The sequence below is a fragment of the Cucurbita pepo genome, chromosome 1 (assembly GCF_057944985.1).
Source record: "Cucurbita pepo subsp. pepo isolate OVF chromosome 1, ASM5794498v1, whole genome shotgun sequence".
NCBI lineage: Eukaryota > Viridiplantae > Streptophyta > Magnoliopsida > Cucurbitales > Cucurbitaceae > Cucurbita > Cucurbita pepo.
The window spans coordinates 10,891,547-10,904,316 of NC_141798.1; positions in this window are offsets into that span (position 1 = coordinate 10,891,547).

Genomic DNA, 12,770 nt, shown 5'->3' on the forward strand with positions numbered 1-12,770 from the left:
CCTAAACTAGCAAAATGACCAAAATATCCATACAAGTTTGTATATTGTTTCATGGCCTAATGAATTCCAAATAACATGAAAATTTATGTAATTGGAGCATGTTTACGACATAAACCGTGATTAGGTAGAAAATGACGAAAATGTCCATAATGACTTAGTGATATTAAGTGTGATTCATGCATGTGATTGCAAAATACTGATATGTTTATGACCCATAGGCTTGGATTAGGGCTTATGGACCTCATAGTACTTCTCCTAAGTTCTACCTTAAGTATTTATGGTGGACCCTTAGAGCTAGAATCTATGAACCAAAGTTACTGCTCCATGGTCATGATTCAAATCAAGTAGGCTGGTTCCCAGAATTTGCACGATCCAAGCTCTAAACCTACCATGACACTCACACTGTTAAGTACTACTTTATTTAGATCTGCATTACGTCCTAAGTCACCTAGGTCTCTCGATATGCGATGCATCATGATCATATATTTTCTCTACACAGGTGGAATGTCTGCTCCGTTTCTTGTAAGATGTCATAGCTCATATTATGTCACGAGGGGAGGGGGGAAGCAAGGGAATGTCGGGCACTATGGCCCAAGGCTGGATTCTGAATCCTCGTTCCAATCTCGGGCATAGATATTATACTCAGGTTCATGTTGTTTAGGATGAGGACTAGTGTTATGCTCAGGTTCATGGTGGATTGGAAGTAGACAGCCTAATGGGATTTACTCTCCTTAAACTCATTCAAGGACAAGAGATCACACAAGTGCATAAAGTGCATAAATCAGGGCTATGCACCAGACTAACCAAGTATTATGACTTATGATCCATGACTTAGGACTAAGGTCAATAGAACAGAAACTATGATAAGCCTTTGTTTAGGCTATAGAGTGTAGCAACTTAAAATACCCTATGGATACGACTAAGTGTCTAATAGTAGACTACTTACTGAGTTATACTCTGATGTTGGTCAAGGAAATGAGCAGATTTGACGTAAGTGCCGTAGAGAACCAAAGGTCAAAAGGTTTCATCCATTTGTGTTAGTTTTATTCTAGTCACTTTGTATTATACTCCCTGGTGTATTTAAACTTAAAACTTATTTTGGATATGGTAAATATGTGAGGTATGGATGTTTTACATTTTAAAATACTAAATTTTTACTCAATGGAGTCCGTCCACATCATGATTTGTGCTCTGGACATCTAGAAAATTGGGTCTTTATAACTGAGTCATCTTCTTAATTAGTATACCGACTACCACGTTGGCTTTCTCTAGATAGTAACGGATCTCTATGTCGTAATCATTTACTAATTCCAACCAGCTGGTTGTCTCAGTTTAGCTTCTTTTTCGATAATAGATACTTTAACTCATACGGCTGATGTATACTTGTATCTTCTCTTCATATACGTAATGTCACCATATCTTGAGAGCGAAACTTCAACACTGCTAACTCTATATCATGTATGAGTAGATATGCTCGTAATTCTTTGACTACTAGGAGGTGTAGGCTGAGTCCGTCCACATCATGATTTGTGCTCTGGACATCTAGAAAATTTAGTCTTTATAACTGAGTCATCTTCTTAATTAGTATGCCGACTACCATGTTGGCTTTCTCTAGATTTAGTAACGGATCTCTATGTCGTAATCATTTACTAATTCCAACCAGCTGGTTGTCTCTATAACTCATAAGGCTGATGTATACTTGTATCTTCTCTTCATACACGTAATGTCACTCTATATCATGTATGAGTAGATATACTCGTAATTCTTTGACTACCGGGAGGTGTAGGCTATGACCATTACCTATTCTAGAAGTATCACAATGGATTACAAAGTTGTCTAAGTTATTCGACATTGTGAGCACTGACATCACTAGTTTTTCTTAAGCTTGGTGAAACTCTTCTTACATGTCGATGTCCATGTAAAGGGCTTAACCTTTTTGGTCAACTACGTTAATGATATCTTAGAGAAGTCTCGGGTAAAACAATAAAACAGGAAACTTCTGACTTTCGTGATTGTGGTTGTCGGTGTTATTTCATGACCATTTCAACTTTTACTGATATCCTGATCTATTTACAAGAATACTGAAGCCCTTTGCAATTGGACAAACAGGTCATTTATTCTCGGTAATGGATAATCACAGATCTCCACAATGGTATGATATTGTTCACTTTGAGTATAAACTCTCATGACTTTGCTTAGGGCTTCCCCAAAAGGTCTCATACCAATAGAGATGTATTTCTATACTTATAAACTCATGGTCATTCTCTAAATTAGCCAATGTGGGACTCACTCCAAACAGTTAAGCTCCTGATAGTCTATGCACGATTGCATAGACTCATCCTTATTTTTAATGAACAACACAAATGCTCCCCAAGGTGAAACATTTGGCCTGATAAACCCTTTGCCGAGAACCTCTGGTAAATGCACCTTGAGTTCCTTAAGTTTTGCAGTCCTTAAGTTTTGCAGGAAAATCTCTTTTTGTTCTTACTCGAGTTTGCCGAAAGGAGGTTGAAGTAACAAAAGGGTTGAGGTTCAGTCTTTCTCTTTGATTTACGGCCGGACAGTCTTCATAAAAGAAGAGACATTTGTCGATAAGCTTGTGCTTGTTTGGAGGGATCATCTTATGATTAAAGTGGGAATAGATATTGAAGATAAGGCTTTCAGCCGAAGGTCAACTCCTTGATGTTTGTAGGAGTGCAAGGAGAATGAATCTCTCTCTTTGATAAAGAAATGTTATGGAGTAATTACATGCTCTCCTCTCCTGGCTGGAAGGAACTCCTCTTGTGCCTGTACAGGAACTCCTCTCGTGCCTGTACGAAAAGACTGTTGAAGAGGATTTGCCTAGAGTCTCAAATCGAGCCTTGTAGTTTCCAGTTCCAACTCGATCCCAAACCTTATCTCTCTTACTGGTGGTAGGCCTAGCAACTCTTCAAAAAATACATCATTGAACTCCTTAACTACTTGTATTGAGAATATATCTACTTTCAGTCCTCTAGTGTCTATAATGTTGGCTAGGGACACCCATGCCCCATGATTAATTAACTTCCTAACCATTTAGGATGATATGACCTTGGAAGTACTCCTAGAATATTCCCCTTTATACTTAAAAGCTCTCTCTTGATGGGGGTCGGAAGAACACTTCTCTCACTCGACAGTCAATGTACACATGATTTTTGGCTAGCTAGTCCAATCCTAAAATGACGTCGAAGTCACTCATATCTAGGACAACCAACGATGCCTCTAGGGTCCTTCCTATATCACTACCCTTGTGGGCCTTTACTTTTTGCATGGATATTAAATCTATCTAAGTGGGTGTGGATAATGTGAACGGGGTTTGTGAAGGCTCTAACTTTAACTTGGCTTGCTTAACAAAAACCTTTGATATAAACAAGTGTGTAGAATACAAATTGAAAAATACATATGTGAAATACCCAAGGATAGTTAAGATACCTATGAGTATCGCTTCGGGGTTTTCAGCCCTCTTGGCTCATCCATATTCCAGTGCTTCTTTGCTCTGCTTGTTTTAGTTTCGTCGTTGCTGTTGGTTTTTGTTTTGGCCCATGAGTCTATTGCCTTGATCCCTCTTGTGTGGGCAATCATCAATTATGTGGCCATCATTGCAGTAGTTAAAGCAGTAATTTGCCCGGCTAGATATTAGCCATCGTGCTTCTTACACTTGGGGACATAGGGTTTTAACGCCTGCTTATTAGGAAGCCTGATTCACCGTCGCTACAATTGCCACAAATTAAAGTTTTTAGTAAACATTTATATTATAATATTAGTTTAAAAGAAAACAACCATAAATTACATATATTACAAAAACTCACCTACATCACAAAACTATAAACAACCAGTTTCAAAACATGACATCAAGTAGAATCTAGATAGCATTTTTGAAGTCTCCCATTTGTCCACACCTCCGTCTGGAGCCGGTACATCTCGTTTTACTTGAAAAAGACGATTAAAAATAATTTTGGTGAGTAATTCATTCACTCTGTAAGTAGTTAACTTGTTAACAAATTACATTAATGATCTTTCCCATATATTTAAATTTTTAATTAACAGTCCATCTAAGAGTTTCCGTTCGAATCAGGTACTTAAATCAACTATTCACTCATTTCATAGGTTTGAATCGCCTATCCCAATTTCTCAAATTGCTACCAGTGATGAGCATCCTTCTATATGTATATGTTTTCTAATTTTCAATGATCCATGCATGTCTTAGGATGTTTCATACTCCTATTGTAATGCTAAAAAAAAAAAAAAAAAAAAAAGAAAAAAAAAGGTCTGTCAAAGTCAGAGGGGCAAAATGGCCCTCGGTCCATTGTAGGGGTCTTGAGAATTTTCCAGAGAACAACTGCAAAAGAGAAAAGTGTGAGGAAGAAAGTTGAGAGAAAAGAAACTTGAGAGGGGAAAGCAAACTGCCAGATTTCTCGTCGGAGAACCATCATCGAAATTCATTCTCGACCAAGACTTACACGCTGAAGTTTCTTCTTGAAGAAAAGGAGGACTCGTGTTGTTGAGGTTCCATTTTCCGTCAAGATCCCAGGGAAATCTGCAAGGTAAGATCTCGAACGTTCCTCTTCAGATCTGAGATCTTCATTTAGGAATAGAGTGCTAAAGTTTGCTACCTTCATCTAGGGAAGATCCGCCACTGATTTCGTGAGGAAAATCAGACGAAACGTTGAGATTTGAGAATCTTTCCAAGAACGGTAAGGATGTTAACGAACCTCCTTGCGACGCTCATAACTCGTCGTATGATTAAGTAAAAATCAAGAAACAAATACTAGCACGTAGGTTGTAGTATGATCTAAAACTTTGTTGAAGAAATCATTTTGGTTTGGATTAAAAATCAAGAGATAGAAAAATGAGAAGAACGTCGAAAAACTAATCGGAATCCTCGTTTTTCTGCTAGGAGGAGAGAGAAGGCGACGGCGCGCCATGTGTCAACTGGCAAGAGGTCCACGTGCGCCGATAAGCACCAGACACGCATCGAACGCTACTTGGAGCGACGCGATTCCAGCCTTCCAGCGACACACGTTCGCGGCAGCATCAACCGACCCACGTCCTCAGCCGACCTGATACCCACATCCTCAGTCGACCCGGTACCCGTGCGACGAGACAAACTGCAATGACTCGCGGTCCACCCAAACCGAACCGACGACCCACGACTGTAGCAAAAGTGTGCATGCATGGCACTTGCACGTGGCACCGCGGTTAGAGTGACAAGTCACTAAGGTATAGACCTAACCTTTCCCCTAGTAGTCTAACACACCACCACGACATACAAACCATCTCTAGAGTACCCTTAGGCTCCACGTGTGTGATTAGTGTCATAGCTTCGTGGGCGACCAGGGGGTTCCTAATTAGAATTCGGCTGTTCTTAGCCGTTTTAGCATGGAAAACGTGTGCCCGCGTCGTATAGACCATTTAGCTGGATGGGTTAAGGGGGGTAGCTCTCCCCGACTAGGGGGACTGTCATGGACCTAGGGGGTTGCAGCTCACTTCTTAGGTAAGATACTCGATTGTCTCAGAGCCACGCCGATGTAGCTACTCGTAGGGCACCAGCCATTACACAAGTCGGCATAAAGGAACTCTTAGGGTTTTTAAATGAAAGGACAAAGAACCAAAGAAGCCCCAAGGAGCTAAAGCGAAAACTAGATGTCCTCGAGCTAAAGTAAAGTCTGTGGGAGTTTGTTAAGATTAGGATGCAATAAGAGCCTACAAGTAGGTGGTTTACTGAGTATAATTTTTATACTCATTCTTGTTATATCTTTCTTTTTCAGGTACGTGAGGCGTTGGGGCTAGAGAGGGCGTGTTGAAAGATGTGGATTGTCACAAAGGAAGCATGTCCCGGGGTGTCAGTCTAGTCTTACCTATTAGTACACTTTGTCCTTCATGTTTTCTTTCTTTATCTAAAACTAGTCACCTATGTTCTCTTTGTATTGAAACGCTCTTCTTACGAAATAAATGATTGATTTTTTTTTTAAATGATGTTTTCTTTTGAATTTCTTGCATACACACTACACGTCATAGTCATTGTAAGTCACGACTTGGGGTATAATTTTTGGGCCGTGACAAATTTGGTATCAGAGCATTAGAACATAGGTCCTGTAGACACTTAGGTTGAGAGTCGTATCCTTTGTGACATGCCCATCTATCACGTGCCGCTCGCTCACGACCAAACAATCTCACGGATTTGAATTGCGAAGTCAAGAGCTAAGTTGTTATGTAGAGAATTTATCATGATAGGTTGTTGTTGTTAGGTTATGGAGCCTGATACTTATTTATAGCTTGGTCAACGGTTATATCCGGTAAAGCTAGATTTGGTAAAGCTATATATAGTAAAACTATATATGGTAAAGCTATATCCGGTAAAGCTATATATGGTAAATAGCTATATATAGTAGATGGCTAAATCTGGTAAAGCTATATATAGTAAACTATACCATATATATATCTGGTCCGGTAGAGCTTTGAAAATGTACTTTTCTATTCTCTATACTCTCTCTTGTTGTACATAACTGAAGTCATCAATAAAAAGAAAAATTCTTTTAGCCAGAGTTCTCCTTGCAATTTCTCTATCCTGTTCTTTGTATTCATCTAGATCGAGCGTGTGCGTTGTTGTGCGATCCTAACAATTGGAATCAGAGCTAACAACTGGTATCGATCCTAACAGTTGTGTTATAATTGCACATTTTCTAGAGGACGTGCTTTGAATGAATTGTAACCGCAATTTCTTTTTATTGTGGTATCTAAATGGCACCAAAGAGATGTGGACCCTATCTCGGGCCTGGACCCAAAAGGGGAAGGAGAAGAGTTGCTCAGGATACTGATGTTCCATCACCTGAGGTGGAACAACCTGAACCTAAACCTCAAGAAGAGGTTGATGAAATGCCCCAATGGTTCGAGAGTCCTATACCACATGCACCAAGATCAAGAATGAGTCAAAGGAGAGCGACGACCCAAGACTTACCTGACGCAGACTCTACTGCTCCATCTCCTGAGGCGGTCCCCCGATGCCCACCAATAATATAGAGGTTCCACCTAGCCAGCCAACAACTAATCTCACTACGGATGTACTAAAGGCATTTACATTAACCTCTATGGAAAATCAGACTCAGATGACTCAGATGATGCAGACACTGGTGACTAACCAGGCGACAATACAACAGGCAATACAATAGGCAACAATGCAACAGGCAACAATGCAACAGGCAATACAACAGGCAACAATGCAACAGACAGCAATGCAACAGATAGCATTGCAAGGGATCAGAGACTCAAGGACCATGGCTGTGGAGTCTCGTTATCTGAAAGACTTCCAAAGGCATAACCCGCCTTCCTTTTATGGTGGTAAAATAGATCCTATCGCAACAGAAACCTAGCTAGAGGCTATGGAAACAGCCTTCTTTTTCATGAACTGTCCGCTGGAATATCAGATTCATTGCGAAACTTATGTGTTGAAGTGAGAGGCTCATTTCTAGTGGAAGGGTGCTAAAAAAATTATTGCACCGCATGGAGAGTCTATCACTTGGTGTGAGTTCAAAGAGACCTACCTCTACAAATACTATCCAATCACTACTAGGATGAAGTTGCAGGCAGCGTTCCTTGAACTCAAGCAGGGTGACAAATCTGTGGAGGAAAATGATTTGAAATTCAATAGATTAGCAAGATTCTCTCCTATATTTGTCAGCACTGAAGAGCTTAAGGCTGAAGGTTTTATCGCTGGTCTAAGGGAGGACATTAGAGGTTATGTGGCATCTCAGGCATCCACAAATTATACAGAAGCACTCAAAATGGCGACCCTCATTGATATGCCTCATATTGACAAATTACAATCAGGGTCAACCCAAAAATCCCACATCTCAGTTCAGTGGAAAAAATAGACCGGAACCATCCAAGAACTGGTAGGCCACACCGTGGTGGCACTGCCAACCGCGGAAGAGCCCCAGCACAGAACAGGACTAATTGCCCTCAGTGTTAGCGCCCTCACAAGGGAGAGTGTCGTGCTGGAACTAATGCATGCTATAGTTGCAGCCAAACAGGGCACTAAGCAACAAACTGTCCTCAGATGAGAGATTAGAACACTAATCAACCTGTAATACAAAATCAAAGGGGTCGGGGTGCCCAACAGCAGCAGGGGCGAGCTGTAGCCCATGCAACAACAGGTAGGCAAGCCGACACGCCTAACACAGTTGTTACAGGTACACTACCCGTCTTTGGTCATTTGGCTTATGTGTTATTTGATTCGGGTTCTACACACTCGTTTGTGTTTTAGAAATTGTTGAGTTAGCGCACCTCGAAAAAGAACCCTTAGAGACCATCCTATCAGTGTCCACCCTTGCTCACGAACTTTTGATGGCTACTCATAAAGTTAAGGGAGGTAGTGTGACAGTGTCGGGATGTGTCATAGAAGCTGCTTTAATAGTGTTAAGTATGCAAGACTTTGATGTCATTTTGGGTATGAGTTGGCTAGGCAAGAATTGCGCTCTAATAGATTGTGAAACTCGAATAGTTACTCTCAGACTCCCGTCAGGTGATAGTTTCACATATAAGGGAGCCACTACCAAAAGAACCCCAAGCGTCATAACAGCACTAAAGGCTAGGAAGATGATCCGCAAGGGTGCAAGCTCATTTATAGCTAGTGTGACCTTAGACAACAGTAATGTACAGACAGAGTTGTCAGTACACATTGCAGGGAGTTCATTGATGTTTTCCTAGAGGATTTGTCAAGTTTGTCCCCAGTTAGGGAAGTTGACTTCGGGATTGACCTAGAACCAGGAACCGCGCCGATTTCCAAGGCACCTTACAAAAGGACACCTGTAGAACTCAGGGAATTGAAGGAATAGTTACAGGAGCTGTTCGATAAGGGTTTCATACGACTCAGTGTATCGCCCTGGGGAGCCCTTGTTCTGTTTTTCAAGAAGAAGGATGGATCCCTGCATCTGTGTATAGACTATAGAGAGCTGAACAAGGTCACCATAAAGAATAAGTACCCCCTCCCGAGAATCGATGACTTTTTTTATCAATTACAGGGAGCAACGATTTTCTCCAAAATTGACTTGAGGTCAGGGTATCATCAATTGAGAATAAGAGAAGAAGATATACCTAAAATAGCCTTCAGAAGTCGCTATGGACATTACGAGTTTCTCATCATGTCCTTTGGCCTTACCAATGCACCCGCTGTCTTCATGGAACTAATGAATAGGGTATTTAAAGAATTCTTAGACACTTTTGTTATAGTGTTTATTGACGACATTCTGGTGTACTCTAAGTCAGAGGCAGAGCACGAAGAGCATTTGAGGAAAGTTCTGGTCATATTGAGAACCCAGCGATTGTACGCCAAGTTTTCCAAGTGTGAGTTTTGGCTATCTAAAGTAGCGTTTTTGGGTCATATGGTGTCAAGCAGAGCAATCACAGTAGACCCAACTAAGATAGAGATAGTGATGAAGTGGCCAAGGTCGACTACAGTCACTGAATTACAGAGTTTTCTGGGACTAGCTGGATATTACAGAAGGTTTGTCCAAGATTTCTCCAAAATATCTTCAGCACTAACACAGTTAACCAAGAAGGGCAAGCCTTTGTGTGGACATCAACTTGTGAACAGAGCCTCTAGGAACTCAAGGAGAGGTTGGTGACAGCACCAGTCCTCCCAGTTCCAGATGGATCAGGGATTCTAGTGGTGTACAGCGACGCATCGGGAAAAGGTACAGGGTGCGTGCTCATGTAGAAGGGTAAGGTGATAGCTTACGCTTCTAGACAATTGAAGGAATATGAAAGAAATTATCTCACTCATGACCTCGAGTTAGCAGCAGTGGTGTTTGCACTGAAAATATGACAACATTATCTGTATGGAGAGAAAATCCAAGTATTCACTGATCACAAGAGCCTCAAGTATCTATTTATGCGGAAGGAACTTAATATGAGACAGAGGAGATGGCTGGAACTAGTAAAGGATTACGACATCAAGATCCTGTATCATCCAGGCAAGGCCAATGTTGTAGCAGACGCATTGAGCAGAAAGGTTGTTCATACTTCTGCAATGATCACCAAGAAGGAAAGAATACAGGATGAGATGAAGAGGGATGAAATCGATGTTGTAATTAGAGGTGATACTGCCGAGATAACACAGATGACCATGCAACCCACACTACGAAAATGAGTTATTGACATCCAGAAGTCTGATGAACACCTTCGAAAAGTGTGGAGTCACATAGAGACAGAAAGATCAGCAGGGTACTCTATCTCCTTAGACGGGGGTCTGCTGTGGAAAAACCGCCTGTGTGTTCCCCGTGACAAGAAAATCCTGAAGGATATTATGACGGAAGCCCATGATACTTCTTACACGTTCCACCCTTGAAGTACAAAGATGTATCAAGATCTTAAGCGATGTTATTGGTGGCCGGGGATGAAGAAGGACATAGCAGATTTTGTAATTCGATGCTTGACCTGCCAGCAGGTGAAGGCTCCGAGACAGCGCCCAGCAGGATTGCTACGGCCCTTGAAGGTCCTTCAATGGAAATGGGAAGCAGTTTGTATGGATTTTATCTCCAATTTTCCCAAGACCAAGTAGAGTTTCAACGTAATCTGGGTAGTTGTTGACAGACTTACCAAGATGGCTCACTTCATCCCAGGCAAATCCACATAATGTGTGGATCGGTGGGCTCAGCTGTATATCAGAGAGATAGTACGCCTACATGGTGTACCGTTGTCTATAGTATCAGATTGGGACACCAAATTCACCTCCCAGTTTTGGAAAAGCCTCCAAAAAGCATTGGGAACTCAACTAAGGTTTAGTACAACATTCCATCCTCAGACAGACAGACCGACCGAAAGACTGAATCAAATCTTAGAAGATATGTTATGAACCTGTGTCATGGATTTCGCTAGGTGTTAGGACAAACATCTACCTCTAATAGAATTTGCTTACAATAACAGTTATCAAGCGACCATCCAGATGACACCTTTTAAGGCACTGTATGGGTGTAGGTGTCGAACACCGGTATTTTGAGAAGAAGTAGGCACACAGCAACTACTAGGACCAGAGTTCGTTCAGGTCACCAACGCAGCGGTGTAGAAAATTAAGCAAAGAATTCTCACTGCACAGAGCCGATAGAAGAGCTATGTAGATTTGCATACAAGGGACCTCGAGTTCGAGGTGGGTGACCATGTGTTCCTGAAGGTAGCCCCTATGAGGGGGTGATTGTTGTTTTGACTGAGGAGGAAATCATTGATGAGGACAAAGCCGAAAGAAAAATCTTGGGAGAAGAAAATAACGGAAAAACAAAGAGAGAGAATATTTGCACGGAAGACCCTATGATTTTATTTCTCATTTAATTGCGACATTTAAATAACAAATTACATCCTTAAAATGGAAAGAAGTGGGCAACTTAATTAAAGCCGTCCACTACTTCCCACTAACTTTATAATTGTGTGGGTTTAACAGAGAAATAGTTACCTAAAAAATAGTAACTAAAAATTAGGAGTGATTTTTAACTAGGGATTTATCTAACAGTGATGAGGTTTGGAAAGAAGGAAAAGTCAAGGTTTATAGGCCATTTCGAGATTTTAGAGAGAATTGGGGTCGTGGCTTATAGTATTGCTCTTCCACCAAACCTCGCTGTCGTTCACAACGTGTTCCACGTGTCTATGCTGCGAAAGTACACTCCAGACCCTACTCATGTGATTGAACACGAAACTCTTCCTCTTCGGGAAGATCTGTCCTACAAGGAAAGACCCAATAAAATTTTGGCTCGAGACACTAGGCGACTGCATAACAAAGTTATTCCCTTAGTGAAAGTCGCATGTGGTAACCATTGAAACAAGGAGGCGACCTGAGAACAGGAAGATGATGTAAGGAGAGCCTATCCCGAACTCTTCCAAGAGATACCAACTTTCGGGGAGGAAAGTTTCTAAGGAGGGGAGAGTTTGTAACGCTTAAAAAAAAAAGGTCTGCAAAGTTAGAGGGGCAAAATGGGCATTTTGCCCCTCAGCCATTATAGGGGTGTTGAGGATTTTCCACAGAACATGTGCGAAAGAGAAAAGTGTGAGGAAGAAAGTTGTCAAAAGAAACTTGAGAGGGGAAAGCATACTGTCGGACTTCTCGTCGGAGAACCATCATCGAAGTTCATTCTCAACCAAGACATACACGCTGATGTTTCTTCTTGAAGAAAAGGAGGACTCGTGTTGTTGAGGTTCCATTTTCCGTCAAGATTTGAGGGAAATCCGCAAGGTAAGATCTCGAACGTTCCTCTTCAAATCTGAGATCTTTGTTTAAGAATAGAGTGCTAAAGTTTGCTACCTTCATCCAGGGAATATCCGTCACTGATTTCGTGAGGAAAATCGGATGAAACGTTGAGATCTGAGAATCTTTCCAAGAATGGTAAGAATGTTAACGGACCTCCTTCCGACGCTCATAATTCGTCGTATGATTAAGTAAAAATCAAGAAAAAATACTGGCACGTAGGTTGTAGTATGATCTAAAACTTTTTGAAGAAGTCATTTCGGTCTGGATTTAAAATCGAGAGATAGAAAAATGAGAAGAACGTCGAAAAACTAATCGGAAACCTCGTTTTTCTGCTAGGAGGAGAGAGAAGGCGACGGTGCGCCATGTGTCAACGAGCACGAGGTCTGCGTGGGCCGATAACCATCGGACACGCGTTGAATGCCGCTTGGAGCAACGCGGTTCTAGCCTTCCAGCGACACGCGTTCGCGGCAATGTCCTCCAACTCGATACCCGCGTCCTCAGCCGACCCGGTACCCATGCG